This window comes from Ochotona curzoniae, unplaced genomic scaffold (genome assembly GCF_017591425.1).
Source record: "Ochotona curzoniae isolate NIBS_2020 unplaced genomic scaffold, NIBS_Ocur_1.0 scaffold_3223, whole genome shotgun sequence".
Taxonomy (NCBI): domain Eukaryota; kingdom Metazoa; phylum Chordata; class Mammalia; order Lagomorpha; family Ochotonidae; genus Ochotona; species Ochotona curzoniae.
The window spans coordinates 5485737-5501776 of record NW_024467108.1 but is presented as its reverse complement, the minus strand read 5'-3'; the positions used below and the strand labels follow the sequence as shown (position 1 = coordinate 5501776).

General features: G+C 45.2%; 1 protein-coding gene across 2 annotated transcripts in view; it reads right to left on the bottom strand.

Annotated features, from left to right (window-relative positions):
- Window positions 1–16040, bottom strand: part of UVRAG (UV radiation resistance associated) — a 292819-nt gene that overhangs the window by 10603 nt on the left and 266176 nt on the right. The window lies entirely within an intron of this gene.

Here is a 16040-nt window from a genome sequence, read left to right as displayed (position 1 = left end):
TTTAAGAGAATTCCGAAGCCTTGGGCAGGAGTGCTTGAGTCACAGTAGCTATCATGGAACCACTGCTTGGCAAGGGACTGTGGATGCCTGGGACAGCATCTTCGGCCTTTCCTTCCTTTTGATTGGTTTATTTGGAAATCAACATTACGAGAGGGGGGAGAGACTGATCTTCCATCTACTGGTTACTCCTCGGATAGCCTCAACATCTGGTGCTGGGCTAGGATGAAGGCAGGAGCCAGGATTTCTTCTGGGTCTCCCACATGGATGCACTTAGGCCATCTTTTGCTGCTTTCCAAGGCTTGTTAGCAGGGAGCTGGATCAGAAGTGGAGTAGCCGTGATTTGAACCATTGTCCACATGGGATGCCAGCAACTCTCCCTGCTATGCCACAGCACAGGCCTCAACCTTATCTTTCAGTCTTCTCTACCACCATGAGGTGTGGTGCAAGGCTGCATACATATCAATGGACATATTAGTACAAACTTCCTGATGGATTCCCTTATTCAGATGTCTGCTGAACATCCAATGTACCTCTAGGCACTGGGCCTCCTTCTGGGGATACGATATTAGTGGACAAAAGCCACTGCTCCTGCTTTCTAATAGAGCCCATTGTCCAGGAGGTGGGACAGATGTGTGTCACAGAGTCACAGACATAAATGTGAAAGCACAGCCTGCAATCTATGCTGTGTAGGAGAGGAGCTGCTTCACAATGCTGGGGACAGGAAAAGGCCTGGAAGAGGCCTAGCTAGAGACGTTCATGGGAAGGAGTATGGGTTGTTGGATGACAGAAGGAACAGCTTGCTAAGACTGTATAACAAGAGTGGGAATGGTTGTTTGAGGGCCCCGATGGTCAGTGAGCTGAGACCTGTTTGGTAGGAGACAAAGCTGGAGAGGAAAGCAAAGGTCACAGTGTGCAGATGCCCATAGGATTTTGGCCATTCCAGTGCTTCAGGCAAGTGGATGGGGGTGAGTGTGTGGGCGAGAGCAGAGCCAGGCTGACACATGGTGCCCTCTGGCCACAGCTGGAGCACAGAGCAGTAGGATGGGAGCAATGATGGTGGCCCTGGCAGCCAGACTGGCAATGGGCAGGTACAGAGACACAGCAGGGAGGCCAGCGAGATGTTGCCAGAGTTGGATACAAGCAGGGGTGGGGGCAGGGAGGAGATGAGGGTCATGCAGCAGAAGGGATGGAGGCTCCATCTAGGTGGGGAACAGAGGTTGGGAGGGATAGGGGGCCCAGGATGGGAAACGGGAAGGGAAAAAGCATGAAAAGTATCACAGGGTTGGCATCAGGAAGTACTGACCCTAAAAATAAAGTGAGAGAGAAGAGGGCTGAGGATTGGGCCCTTGGGCACTCCAGCTTTCCGTGAGGAGGTAGTGAGAGGAACCTACTGGGAGATAAGCACGAGCTGTCAGAGAGAGATGAAGAGAAGCAGAAGGAGGTTGTAATCCTGGGATTCCTTTTCTGGAACCACCAGACACTAAGCGATCCCTTATGCACAACACTCTATTCTTAGTGTAGTCACAAAGGGCCGTGTCGTACAACGGTTAAAGCAGGAGTTCCAAAACTGTCCGGACAAGGGTGAAATCTTAGTCCCCTTTCCCCACCCCCCCCAATTGATGTCTCAGTCACCTTTCAGTTACTTTAACCCTTTGGCTCCTGCGCTTGCCCATGTGTTAGAAGAAAGAAGACTGGTCCCCGTCCTCAGGGCTGCCAGGAGGGTTACTTGACTGCACGGAGCAATGGGTTCAATGGCTTGAAGAAGTGCCTGGCTTGCAGAAGCAGTCACATATGCTGTAACTCATGGCAGACTACCACCCACTGGCAGAATCACTGTTGACAGGCATCACGTAACATGACCTTTAACTCCCAAGCTGAAACACAGGAAACTCACATTTGGCCTCAACCCAGAGGCTCCTAAGGGAGTGGCTGCTGACAGGTTTTTTTTTTTTTCCTCCCAGGTAACTGTCTTATTCTTAGCATCCCAAATCTGCGCATGGCTGCACCCTCATGTTGATGTTGGATGGGCAAAGTCCCTATCTTTAAGCCTTGAAACCTGCTCCAGTGTGTTCTCTCCAAAGGCTGCTTACCGAGTGACACTCAACAACTTACATTATAGAACCCCTCTTCAAGACACTGCCTTCCCAGGACTGAATGCCTATGTGGCTTTGTTTTGTTCCAAAACCCACCTGCAGCAACACACCTCCATCACTGAGTACCAACTCAAGTGATCTCTCTGGATTCTCAGTTCACATTATTGTGACATCTAATTGATACTACATATGGTCACTTGCTTCTTAACACACAGTTTAACAGCTGAAGTTCTGGCTGTTCCATGTTCCATTTACCTCCCTGCTAATGTGCCTGGGAAAGCAGCAGATGGTTCAAGTGCTTAGGACTCTGCACCTATGTGGGAGACCCAGAGGAGCTTTTTGCTTTGGACTGGCCCAACTCTGGCTGTTAAGGTAATTTAGGGAATGGCCAGTTGATGAAAGATCTTTCTCTCTGAGTCTGCATTTCAAATAGGCAAATAAAGAATAAGAATAAGAATAGTAAGAATAAGAGGAAGAGAAGGAAGAGGAATAAGAGGAAGAGGAAGAGGAAGAAGAAATCTGCTTTCATTGCCTGTCTGTATACAAAACGTTTCCAAATATTAAGGCATTTCATTATAGTAGAGAACACAGCGGCTGGCACCTTGGCCCAATTGGCTAATGCTCTATCTGCAAGTGCCAGTATCCCATATGGGTGACAGCTAGTGTCCTGGCTGCTCACTTCCCATCTAGCTTTCTGCTTACAGAATGGGAAAGCAGCAGAGGACGGCCCAAGTCCTGGGGTTGCTGTACCCACATGGGAGACTTGGAAGAAGCCCCTGGATTTGGACTGACCCAACCTTGACCACTGAGGCCATTTGGGGAATGACCAGTGGATGGAGGATCTCTCACTTTCTCTCTCATGTGCTGCCCTTCAAATATGTAAACAAATCAGCAGTCACTGCCTGTCTGTGAGGCTCCAGGAATAATGAAATGTATATGAAATATATCTAATCGTTAGGGCATTCCCACTACAGTAGAGGATACAGATAGTAAACCAAGGATCAGAACACCAGGGGTGCTTTGTATACAACATGCATTTTGTACAATATTAGGGAGAAGGTACTGGTAATCAACTAGAGGACTATCAGAAGCAGCTGTATTTGATTGGTGCCTTGAAGACTAAGTGAGAATTAACCAGAGAGGGAAGGAATGGGAGGGAGGGAGAGAGAGAATGAGAATGAATGAGAATTAAGAAATGAAAGGAAGGGAGGGATCCTAGGAGCCAGTTTGTGTCCCAGCTGTTCCACTTCCCTTTCAGCTCCCTGCTTGTGGCCTGGGAAAGCAGTTGAGGATGGTCCAAAGCCTTGGGACCCTGCACCCACATGGGAGACCTGGAAGAAGCTCCTGGCTCCTGGCTTTGGATTAGCTTAGCTCTGGCCATGGTGGCCATTTGGGGGGAATGACCCAGCAGATGGAAGATCTTTCTCTATAAATACCCTTCTTTTTGTATATCTGCCTTTCCAATGAAAAAATAAAATAAATCTTAAAAAAAAAAGAAATGAAAGGAAGGACATTCAATGAAATACAATGTGTATAGTTCAACTATCAAGTCTTAGAAACAACAGTGGGGCACCTGGTCTTACATTTCTTTTTTCTTTTTCCTTACATTTTTTGAAATCCTAGAATCCATTTTCTAGTCTAACAGGAGAGATAATGCAGTTGACTCCCAGTGAAAACACCTGTTTCATGAATAAATGGGTTTAATTAGTTATACTCAAAAGAAAAATATGTACTTATTTTGGTTAAGTATCAAGAAATATTCAATTAATACAAAAAGTCAAAACTGTCCAAATAAAAGGTTGTAATAAATCTAAATGATGAAATACTATATAGCCATTGAAAGTGATAGCCAAATGTCTTCAGTGGTATTAGAAAAATACTTACTATGTGATATTATACAGCAAAGCAGGACATGGAGCTATGCTGTCCAAAACTGACCCTATCAGTAACTGGTTACTGGCTGCTGGAGCTTGAAAGCTTGAAATGTGACCAGACTAACTTGCAGGGTGCAGCAAGTATAGATTTATAAGGTACAGCAGGAAACAAGGGAATCAAAACTATCTTACTAGTAATTTTTAAAATGCTGACCACAGGTGAATAATATTTTAGATATACAATGTGGATTTAGTTTGGGTTAATAAGACATGCTATTAAAATAGACTCATCTGTTTCCTTCAGCCTTTCCTTAATGGGGCTGCCAGAAATACTGGAATTTGTATAAATGGTCACACTGTGCTTCTTCTGAACAGCCCTGGTGTGGAGGATGTGAGTTCAGGTAAGAAACATCCAGGAAGCTGACAACAATGCCTCAAGTTTTCCTGTTCCTAGATTGTGGGGGCGATTGGCTTCCCCTTTTTGGCACGCTTCTACCATTTTGAAACATTTTTCATTGAACTTATGTGATTGCATAAGTAGAAGGTACAAACAGAGATGCACGTGCCACAAATGAAAACAAAGAAAAAAGTGATTCTGATTTGGTGCTGGAGGTGGGGAGTAGTGGCTGGGGACAGCCACGGGACTCCGGCACGATGGCAGAGAGCGAGTACACAGAGGATGTTGGCCAGCTGTTCTCCATCCCAACTGGAGACAGCAAAAAGCGGAAATGGGTGTTCACCGCAGGAGGGGGCCTGGAAGTTAAATAGAGGGAAGAATTTCCTGAAGTGAGGGTGTTTAAACTGTGGAATGAGTTATGGGAAAAGCCTGGTCCCCCAAGGTCTCTAAAAATCCTGCAGATACCCACATGCCTTGTGCATTCCTGTTTTGAGGTAAGGAGATGGCTCATCAAGGTTCCTTCTAAAATAGTTGTCATGGCACCCAAATGCCAGTAAAGCTCTTTTGTACATTTATTTTAGGAGAAGCTTCCCTTTTTGCACCGGGGCTACATGCCTGCAAGAGTCACTCTCCGAGCACAGCTTACTGCTGTGCCCCCTAGACGCCTCAGAGACAATGTCAGGTGACCTCAATTGAAAACCTAGTATCTGCCAGACAACATGGTTTTTTTTAAAGTCTCTTGAAGGTCATCTGATAGAACTCAGTTCTGAATTTGTCATAAGCATGGTGCAGAGAAGGAAAGAGAGAAGATTTTATAAAGCGAGGCTTGTAGAATTGCTGGTTTCTGCTACATTTCAAAGACAAATGGTTTGGCTTAAAAGCAGAACTATTTAATTCACCACTCTAACTTTAAAGAAAGTAGCCTATCTCACTTATATTCTAGATTTACTTACTTGTGGCAGACATTGTGGTTCAGTGGATTAAGCTACCATTTATGATGCCAGCATCCCATATCAAAGTGCTAGCTCACTTCCAGGTTGCTCCACTTTTTTTTCTCTTTTTAAAAAAATTATATTTTTGACAATTTTACATAGTTAATTAGGGTAAAAAGGTTCAAGGGCTAAAGGAAAGTGGGTGAGACTATTAGTTTCACATTGTTTCCTTCACGTTTAAATTAGGGTATTAAGGGAGAAGGCCCACCCAATTTCCCACCCTCCCCAGGTTCCTGACGTAGGGTATGCTCCGAGGTTCTTGCTCAAGTGGTTTTTGATAGTTCCCACTTTTGATGCAGCTCCTTGTTAAAGCATGTGGGAAGGCAGCAGATAGCCCAATTTCCTGGGGTCCTGTCACCCACTTGGGAGGCCTGGACAAAACTCCTGGCTTCAGCCTGGCTTTTGTGGCCATCTGGGAGTGAACCAGTAGATGGATTCTCTCTCTCCTTCCCTTCCTCCCAGTTACCTTGTCTTTCAAATAATACAAAATATATCTTAAAAATTCCTCCTTTAAATGTGCCGACATTTTTAGATACTTTCATTTTCTAATTTTATAATTCTATCTAAATACGTTAGATCTGATTATTTCTACTTACAAAAATGAAGGGAATACTGGATTGGAAAGACTAGGTCAGCAGATTTGGACTTTTTACCATACTGTGAGATGACCTTCTGTGAAGCCACCAGGGGCTTTCCCACACTAATCTTACAATTTACTAAATAGCTGAGGCTGCTTCTCAGGCCCGGTTCTCATTACAGGCATGAAGACCAATTCTGTCTCCAAAGCAGTCCACGTGGCCCTTAGGACTATGTAAGCCAGCTCAATGCTGATCTCTGTCACTGCAGCAGACTGTCCACTGACTATGGAACTCAGGCCCCCCAAATTCCAAGTGTGAGAAAGAGAGGGTGGACAATGCACAGGAAAACTTTTTGCAAGTCATGTCCTTCAAAATATTTAATTTGTCTTATCTATTCCTTTAGGTGATAAACTAAACAACTGTCAACTGGGCAAAGGCAGGGCAAATCTCACACTTGGATTCTTCCTCCATCTTTTGAATGGTGCTACCAGCAGAGGAGACACAAAATGAATGAATTGTCAAATGCATAATACTCAATGCTATGTTGTGCATTTCTTTTTCGTTTATAAACCATGTTGACAGACATTATCTCATTTGTTCCACACAACTATGCTTGGGAAATTGGGCTGGGGTTAACTTTATTTAAAATACAGATACTCAAGGATTATTTGTGAAAATTTAGTTATGAAGCTGAAATTGGAATCCAGATTTTCTTACAAAAATTTTTTTTAGCCCACATTATCTGAATCCCAAATGCAGTGTCCCTTCTTTTGCACTGCACTGCTCTACAAAGGTGAGAGTTTTAGCTTGACAACTGATAGCATAAACTTGGCATAAAACCTTCAGTGACTAAGACAGGCCAGGCCAGATGGCTTTGATATCCTGCTTTTATTATATCTCATTCTGAATAAAGAACATTTCATTCAAGGAAGATGAATCCTATGGGCAAACATGTTAGGACACTGTCCAACTCATGAATTTCTTCTTCAGTTTTCTTGTTTCCTAAGCAAGAGTTGAAATTCATTATCATTTTCAGTTTTTCCCTCTTATGTTCTTCACCAAGTTTTATAACTTAGTTTCCTGAACTTCTGAGGAAAGAAGGTTCCCTCGAGAGCTGCTGCTATGAGCTCAGTGTCACCTCTCCGGTGCTCTGGATTTCACCTTGGCGGCTTCCCTTCAGGAGGTAACAGGTGTTGGAACATGGATGGCTCAGAGCTAGGAGGGCAGGCAAGGAGCAGAATGACCACGAACTAACAGAAGGCCTCATGACACGGCAGAAAGAACACAGGGGGACCTAAAGTGAGACACAGCTGGGCATCCAGTCTCCTACTTTCTATCATGGCATCTTGGCAATTACTTTATGCTTTTTGGAGTCTGGGTTTTCTGACCACTAGAGTAGTGACTCTTACCCTACTTCCTTCACAGGGTATGGCAAGCTGAACATAGAAAGTTTTTAAATTAAGAGTTCTGCTTTTGTTTTTAAGCACAACTTCTAACTGAGTGAGAACTGGCTAAGGTGGCAGGGATCAAATAAAGATCATAGGCAAACAGATTTCTAGCAGACTTATCTCTAAGGCCTAAAAAAGTCTTATCAAAAGACTTGGGGAAAGTGAGAAGGAGATGGTGAATATTTGGTGCCACTAATGTACAAGAGGGCAGGATCCTTCATTTTAAAATATGAAAGAACCATATTCTACACTTACTTTATGGATGAGTATATATTTTAAAAGAAAAACAAAGTAACTACAATAAAGAATGGATTTAACCTAAAACAGAGGTCATGACTACGATCCGTTTGTAAACACTTTTTATTTATATGATTTTTATTTTATTTGAAAGGCAGAGAAAATGGGGGTGGGGAGAGGCAAAGAGAGAGAGAGAGAGAGAGAGAGAGAGAGAGAGAATCTTTCATCCACTGGTTGACTCCCCAAAAGTCCACAGTGGCATAGGCTGGGCCAGGCACTGGGCCAGCCTAGAACAAGAACTCAATTCGAGTACTTCATATGGGTGGCAGGAACTCAACCACTGAGTCTTTCACCTGCTGCCTTCCAGGGTATACACTGGAAGCACTAACTGGAAATGGAGTTGGGACTTGCAAATATCCTAAGGGGATTCCCAACCATTGCATCAAACATCTGGCCAGGCTAGTATTTCCTGGGTCAATATGCCAGGCAGTATGCTGGGCACTTGAATGTTTGGTCCCCACAGCCACACTAGCAGGTGGGTATTATTCTCATTTGATCGATCTGAGGATTGAGGCAGTTTCAATATGCCGCAGGTTACAGACAGTCAATGTTGGTATTCAGGTTGTTAGTCTGAATTGCTAGTGCTTCTTCCACTGAGTGGGACTACTGTGTCTTAACCTACTCTGTCCAACCCTTGTATGCCCAAATCCTTGCACTCCAGGTCTACTCAAATGCTGTCTCCTTAGGGCAGGCTTGTTGATACCTCTCACATTAGCAAGTAATTATACTGTGTACTTCCTACTTTTTATTATATATTTTTGTTTGTATTCCATGAAGCATATTACTAATGTATTTCCCAAGTGTAGGCTGGGGGCACAGCAGCAATGAGTACGATGTGGTCCCCAGACCCCTGTTGCTCAGAAGGCTGGTGGGAGAAGTGACCCTAAGCTACCAAGGGTACATGTGTGAACCTCTGTGTGCCATGGTGCCTGTGAATGAGTAAGGTTGGGTATGGGCTGGCTATTGGAGTGAGAGCAACATTTGGACAGGGTAAAAAAGGAGCAGCCATTCTAGTGAGTGGGAACTTGACAGGTATGAACTGTGGTCAGAAAAGGGGGTCAGTTGAGGTGGGCGGAAGAGTGGTGGGAAGACACAATGGAGGCCCTGGAGACTATCGCACGGTTCATCCACAGAAACCACCACACATGATCTCGCCAGCTCAGCTCTAACCTCCTCAGCCCACTGCCAGCCATCAACCAGCAGTCTGTGTGCACATTCCTGCCTGCTCATCACTCAGCAGCAGCGGTCGGTGTGTGCATGTCAGTTTGAATCGCAAACCACTTCGCAGCAAGCAGTGAGAAAGAGAGAGAAGGATGGAATGTAAAAGGGCTGTGCCAGTGACTTTTCCCTAACCAAGAGTTCTAGGCTGTAATTCTGCTTTTCAAAATTGTGCTGCTTGGCAACTATGGCTGGTTGAGCCATTGGCATAAGTCACTGAGAACTGGGTCCCCAGCGACTGTGTTCAGGAGAAAAATCAGGGTGTTTTAGGATTAATCAAGTAGATGCTTCCGTAATGTGAAAGAAAAACAAGTCATTACATTTAAAGATTTTTTTTTTTTTAATCACAGTCTTTTCTCTACAGAACAAAGGAAGTTATAACAGACTTTGAAGCTCACGGTAGGCAGTCACTCAGGGAGTGCCCTGATCCTTGGACAATTGGAAATCCAGACACAAAAAGTACAGCAATCTGCTTCTGCAGGGGCCGGTGCAGGAGCACTAACCACTGCAGGGAAAATGCAAGTGTTTTCTTCCAGGAAAGATATAAGCACTTCCCTGAGGAGCCTGAGTTTTTTTACCCTTTGCCCTATGGAGCAGGGTCTTGGCAGGTAATTCCTCCATCCAGGGATATTCTGGGAAACCCTCATGTTCCCTCTGGGACTGAAAGTGCCTCATCGGCTTTGTTTGGGTTTGCAAGTTGCCTGGCTTCCTGCAGCGGTCTTCCTTTTGCAATATTGTGTTGCATTCTTACTGCAGCCCTCTGGCAGGCGATTTTTCATTAGAGTAACACAAAGTGGCACAGGATTGTTCAATCCCCGTTAATGTGCTTGGCACAGCTGGCTCGAAGGGGCCCTCCACAAATGGATAGGTATGGAGCTCAAGTTTCATTGCTACAGGTTCACGGGTCAGCCATGCTTGGAAAGTCAGTCAATTTCTCTTTACCTCAGGAACTGAGAGGTGCTGGAGACGATAATCTTCTAAGAGAAGAAGGACAGTTAGGTAAATATTTTGGGTGTATTATGTATAGAAATTTCAGAAGGATCAAATCTCTAAGTCTCTAAGCAATCTGTTTTGTTTCTTCTTTTTTAAAAATTTGCTTATTTTTTTTGGAAAGGCAGATTAGATTTATGGTGAGAAGGAGACAAAGATCCTTCATTAGCTGGCTCACTCCTCATATGGCTGCAATAGGGCTGAGCTGATCCAAAGCAGGAGCTAGAAGCCTCTTCTGGTTCTCTCCCGTGGGTGCAGGGTCCCAAGGCCTTGGGCCGTCCTCTACTGCTCTCCTAGTCCACAAACAGGAAGCTAGAAGGGTAGTGGAGCAGCTGGGACACAAACCAGCACCCATAAGGGATCCTGGTACTTACAGCATTTTGTTTCTAATCTTACATTCCCCCACTAATTTGGTATTTGTAATTTTTTCTTTCTATGTTAGGGCTTGACTATGTCATGTCAATTTGATGCTTTGCAGACTTGATGTCCAGAGGAGAAAGGTGGGACCTATGGAAAATGCTTGCGTCATACAGGACTGGGGAACATCCAGTCCAGAGGCTGCACAAGGCCCACAAGATCATTTGGTCTGGGCCTGCCAAGGCAACCAAAGGCTAATTCAACAAATCAATGAATCTATAGCAAGCTACTTTTTGAGGCGATAATTTTGCATGGTCAATGAATAATGATTTAAAATAAGATTCTCAATGGCCCTTGACAGAAAACAGGCTCCCCACCCTTTTGTCCATTCAATTGTGAATGGATGGACGACTTGTTATAAGCACAGCCTGCCTGCTTGGTGTCACCAGGTCACCCTCTGCCACGTCACCAAGGCAGAAAGAAAGGCTTCACCAGAGCTGGGCAGATGCTAGTGCCAGGCTCATGGAGTTCTGGTCTTCCCAACTATCAGCACGATGAGCTTTGTTTTATTGTGACTCACCCAGTTTCAGGTGGTTTGTGAAAGCAAGTGCCAAACTGTTCAAGTTCTAGAAACCACACAATCAATTCTTCACATTCTTAAAACAGCTTTTCAGCCAGGTGAGGTGGTCTACCCTTTGCCAACAAAGCTGCTGGTTCTTTGCTTACACGGTTCACTCTCCACAGGGAAGGGAAGGTGGTGGGAGGGAGGCAACAGAGAGCTAGCCCATTGCAGACAGAGGGAGCAGTATGAGGACTGAGATGGGAGCCCACTTGTGCTGCAAACACACTGAAGAGTCGTGTGGCAACGGTGCCTGCCACTTCTGAGAGTGGTGTCTGATGAGGTAGGGCCCTGGTAGGTCATGAAAAGAAACTGTATTCTAGCCAGTGAAGATGCCGAGGTCAAGACATATTCAATATTTAAAAAGATCCCTCTGCTTGTTCTGGAGACTGAACAGTGACGAGAAAGGTATCAGGGACACAGGTATGCTGGCACAGCTGTCTGGGTGAGAAAGGTGACGGCTCAGACGAGGGTAGTAATAGTGTACGGTGGGACATGGTCAGGCAAATGTGCATTTTGCAGGTGGAAATGATAGATTCACTGAAGTATTAGAGATTGAACCTGGTGGGGGACTAGTATTGTGGTGCAAGCTAACCCTTATGACACAAACATCCCTTCTCAGAGTGCTGGTTCCAGTCCTAGCTGCTCCACTTCAGATCTAGCTCCCTGCTAACAATGCATCTTGGAGGCAGCAGAAGATGGCCCCAGCGCTTGCATCTGTGCCATCTACTTTGGAGATTTGGATGGAGTTCCAGGTCCCTGGCTTCCCTCTGGTCCAGCTTCAGCCACTGTGGTCATTTGGGCAGTGAACCAGCAGATAGATGGAAGATCGTTCTCCTCCCACACCAACCCCCATCACTCTGTCTTTCAAACAAATAAAATCAATCTGAAAAAGGTGGGGGGGGGTGAAATCTGTTAGGAATGGAAGCGAAAAATTAGAGAAGAAGGGCTGGTCTGCCCATGTGAACTGCTGAGTGAACAGTGCCACTGGGGAGAGGAAGAGGAAGGAGGCAGAGCTGCTTCTGACATTCCAGGGGCAGCAACAGCCAGGTAGGCTTCTGCCTATCCAGAGTTTGCAGGTGAGGTTTAGACTGAAACAGAACTTCAGGAGGTCCACACATGGAGTTGGTATCTTTCACAACTATAGGACAGGGAGAGAATACATGGGAAGAGAGGAGAGAAGAGAGGAGAGGCCCCAAGGTGGCCCCACGAAGAACTCTGGAATCTAATGGTTCAGTAGAGGAGGAGGAGCATGCAAACCAGAGGAAAGCAGCCAGCAGAGGAGAACAAGAGGGTGCGTAGTAACGGAAGCCAAGAAAGGAGAATATCCCAGGAAGACAGGGGTGGCCGGCAAGGTCAAAGGACACGCAGAGTTCGGCAGCACCCAGGTAGCCCACAGGACTCCCATCATGCTGACAGAACTGGAAATACACTGGTGTGCATTAGAACTTCAGAACTGGGAAAACAGGACATAAACAGGTCTGCAGGAACTATCGAAGTTAACTCGGAAGTTAAAAATCGACACACTCTACCTCAGCCAGTCACACGAGGTTTTTGGCTAATAAGTTCTATCAGACCTTCAAGACAGCGCTAACTCCTGTCTCATATAAACTGTTTCAGAGAGCTGCGGAGACAGGGAACATTCTCTATTTTATGAGGCTGTCATAACCTCATCATGTTTGGTTATGTTATAACCAAAATCAGACAAGGGTTTTATGAGAAAGAAAAATTATAGGCCAGTCTCATTTCAGTTCACAGATGCAGACAATCTTAAAAATTAGCAAATCAAATCCAATAATGAAGGAAAAACAATACATCATGGCTAAGTAGAGTTTACCCTGGAAGGCAGATGGCTGAACATTAGAGAATGTAGGAAGCACATGGAGTGTGGGAGCCGAGGGTGGCGGCCTTGGAGAAACGGCGCTGGTGCTCTCTGCTCCCATTCTCTCCCGGAGGAGGGACTCTCCTGACAGATGGCTTTCAAGGGCAAGCCCGACAGACAGCCGGGATGCTTGGCGCAGCCCTCGCCTGGTTTCCTGCGGAGGAGCCCGAGGAGCCGTCGGCCTGGCCCTCAGTGGTGTGGCTAAGGGGCTGCCTCTGTGCGGATGAGCCTTTGCATCTCCCATTCCCATCGCAGGGATGAGGAGGATGTTTAATGTTGAGTGATGTCTTTGCAAGTCACTTTATTACAGATCTAAAGCCACATCTTCCAAGCAGTTTTATCAGCAATAAAGCTGACATTTTGATTTGTTTTAGGCTGTCTCTAGTTTCCTCTCCCTCAAATACTTCCAAATGTTGGAAAAAAAGGGGTGGTTAGTTATTGGGCATCCTCAAAGGAGACTTAGAGAAATGTTACTTGTAGTAACTAGGAATTCAGCTCTAGCCCATGGACAGACACATCTGACAATGGAAACAGATCTGCCTACAGAAGGAAACTTGGGAAATAAGTGTACTCAAGAAGTTTGTAGAAAATGGCATGCAAACCTAAGGGTTTTTTTTTTTTCTTTTTCTGGTGCAAAAGGTTCTGAAAATTTTTGCATCATTTTTCCACAAGACACATTTTCCATGAACTCTTTGAAGTACCCTTGGCATGAAAGAGATGGCATTATCACTCGTGGAGAAAAGACAGGCCTTTCACTAGCTTAGAGACCATTTGCTATCTGCACTTTGAGAAAATTCATTTGGCTAAATTAGGTGGTGCTGTGAGCCACCTCTTTCCCATTATGTGGGGATATTTGCCATCTGTGTGGAACACTTCTCATGAATTATATGCCTTGTTTCCAGTTGGACCACAAAGCCCTCGAGGGTAGGGTCTGAGTCTGTGACCTGTGGTTTCTCTCCAGAGAGCCCATCACAGGGGTTTACACAGACATGATGTGAATGCATGTCTTCTAGATCACTTTCATTATTATCACTATTAGTGCTGTCCTTTTGCATTAAGACTCAATTCCTCAAGGTCCTGAGGGCCATATCGGCATCAAGCTCTGGTAATTATTTTGATATTCTGAGTATAATTCTTTAAACAATTTGTCTGTTTGCTTAATAGCAATCCTATATAAAATTGGCCGTCTGGTGGCCAGGGCTGTGGTGTAGTGGGTAAAAAGCCACTCTGCGATTTGGGCATCCCATGTGGGTGCCGGCTCAAGTCCTGGCTGCTCCGTTTCTGATCCAGCTCCCTGATAATGCACTTGGGAAAGCAACAGAAGATCACTCAAGTGCTGGGTGCCCTGCACCCATGTGGGCAATCCAAATAAAGTTCCTGGTTCCCATCTGGCACAGCCCCAGCCATTGTAGCCAATAGGTTAGTGGACGGATGACCTCTCTCTTAGTCTCTCTCTCTGTGTAATTCAGAGTTTCAAATAAATAAATCTTAAAAAAAATAAGATCTAACATCTGTAATTTGTCATTTTGAAGGTCACATGGGATCAAAATCAAAAGTCAAAGTAAAGACTGACCATCAAAATCACTTGCTTATCGTTTCACGGGCTACCTATGGCACAGAAAAAAGGGAACCAATATTGCACCTCTCTTCCCCAAAATAGTTTTTTTTCTTTTTAAGAATTGATTTGAATGGCAGTTACAAAGTGACACACATTAATCTTCCGTCCATTGGTTCACTTCCCAAATGGCTACAATAGCCACGGTTGGACCAGGAGCTTCTTGAGTTTCTTCCAACATCTTCCGTGTAGGTGCAGGGGCCCAAGCAGTTGGGTCATCCTGTACTTCTTTCCCAAGCATATTAGTAGCGAGTTGGATTGGAAGTGGAGCTATATCCACATGGAATGCCAGTGTTGCAGTTAGTGACCTAATCCACTCTGACACAATGCCAACTCCCATCAAATAGTTTTTCTGTTTAACATCTGACTTCATTTTTATAACAATCAAGTGGGAATAACAGGACAGAATTACTGTGGAGAAAACCATGTTTTAGAAATGAGGACTTCAGGCCCACCACAATGGCTCAATGGCTACATCCTCACCTAGTATGTGCTGGGATCCCATGTGGCTACCAGTTCACTTCTAAGTTGCTCCACTTCCCATCCAGCTCCCTGTTCGTAGCCTGGGAAAGCAGTAGAGGATGGCCCAAAGCCTTGGGCCCCTGCACTCACGTGGTAGACACGGAAGAAGCTCCTGGCTTTTGGCTTCAGATTAGCTCAGCACCAGGTGCTGCTGCCACTTGGGGAGTGAACCAGGTTATGGATTGTCTTTCTATCTCTGTAAATCTATCTTTCCAATAAAAAGAAATAAATATTAGAAGGAAGAAAGGAAGGAAGGAGGAAAGTAGGCAGGCAGGAAGGAAGGAAATGAGGACTTCAAACCCCACAGCAGATTAGAACTGAGAAAAGAAGCTAATGCCCCCAGAGGAGGCCGTGCTACTTCTGACAGTTGTCTAACTCTAATGGACTGATTTCCACTCACATCACATGGCTTGGTAAGTTAATGCCATCACCTGAGTATTCGAGAACTAAGTGGTCAGAATTAATAGCATTTCCTTTATTTTTAAGTTAACTGAATCGGTTGAGCAGTTCAGATGCAACTGATTTGCCCTCTCCTCTCTGCTTTGTCAAAGGGTCATGCATGCGTGTGTGTGTGTGTGTGTGTGTGTGTGTGTGTGTGTGTGTGTGTGTGTGTGTGTGTGTGTGTGTGTGTGTGGGAGTGTGTGTGTGTGTGTGTGTGTGTGTGTGTGTGTGTATGAAAGGCAAAGCAAGAGAGAAAGGGAGGGGGAGAGAGAAAAAGGGAAAGGGAGGGAGGCCAGGAGAGAGAGAGAGAGAAAGAGAAAGAGAGAGAGAGAGCAATCTTGACCTATTGGTTCCCCATACAAATGGCCAAGTTTGGGCTAGGCCAAAGCCAGCAATCCAGGTCTCCTACCTAGGTGGCAGTGACACAAGCACTTGTGCCAACACCTGCTGTTTTCCAGGACACATTTAATAAGCAAGCTGCAGCAGAGAGCTGGATCGGAAGTAGAGGAACCATGAGTAAAACCAACACTCAGGTATCGGATGTAGGTATCCCAGGCATTAGCTAAACCAACACCTGCAATGACGTGTCTATCTTAGCAAAGAACTGCTTGCTCACGGTACAACATGTGCTGACATCAAATATAAGAAACAGTGTAGATTGCATCTCTCGGTCTTGGACGAGGTTCTGGCAGCTTGAACTACCTCCTGTCTGCTTCC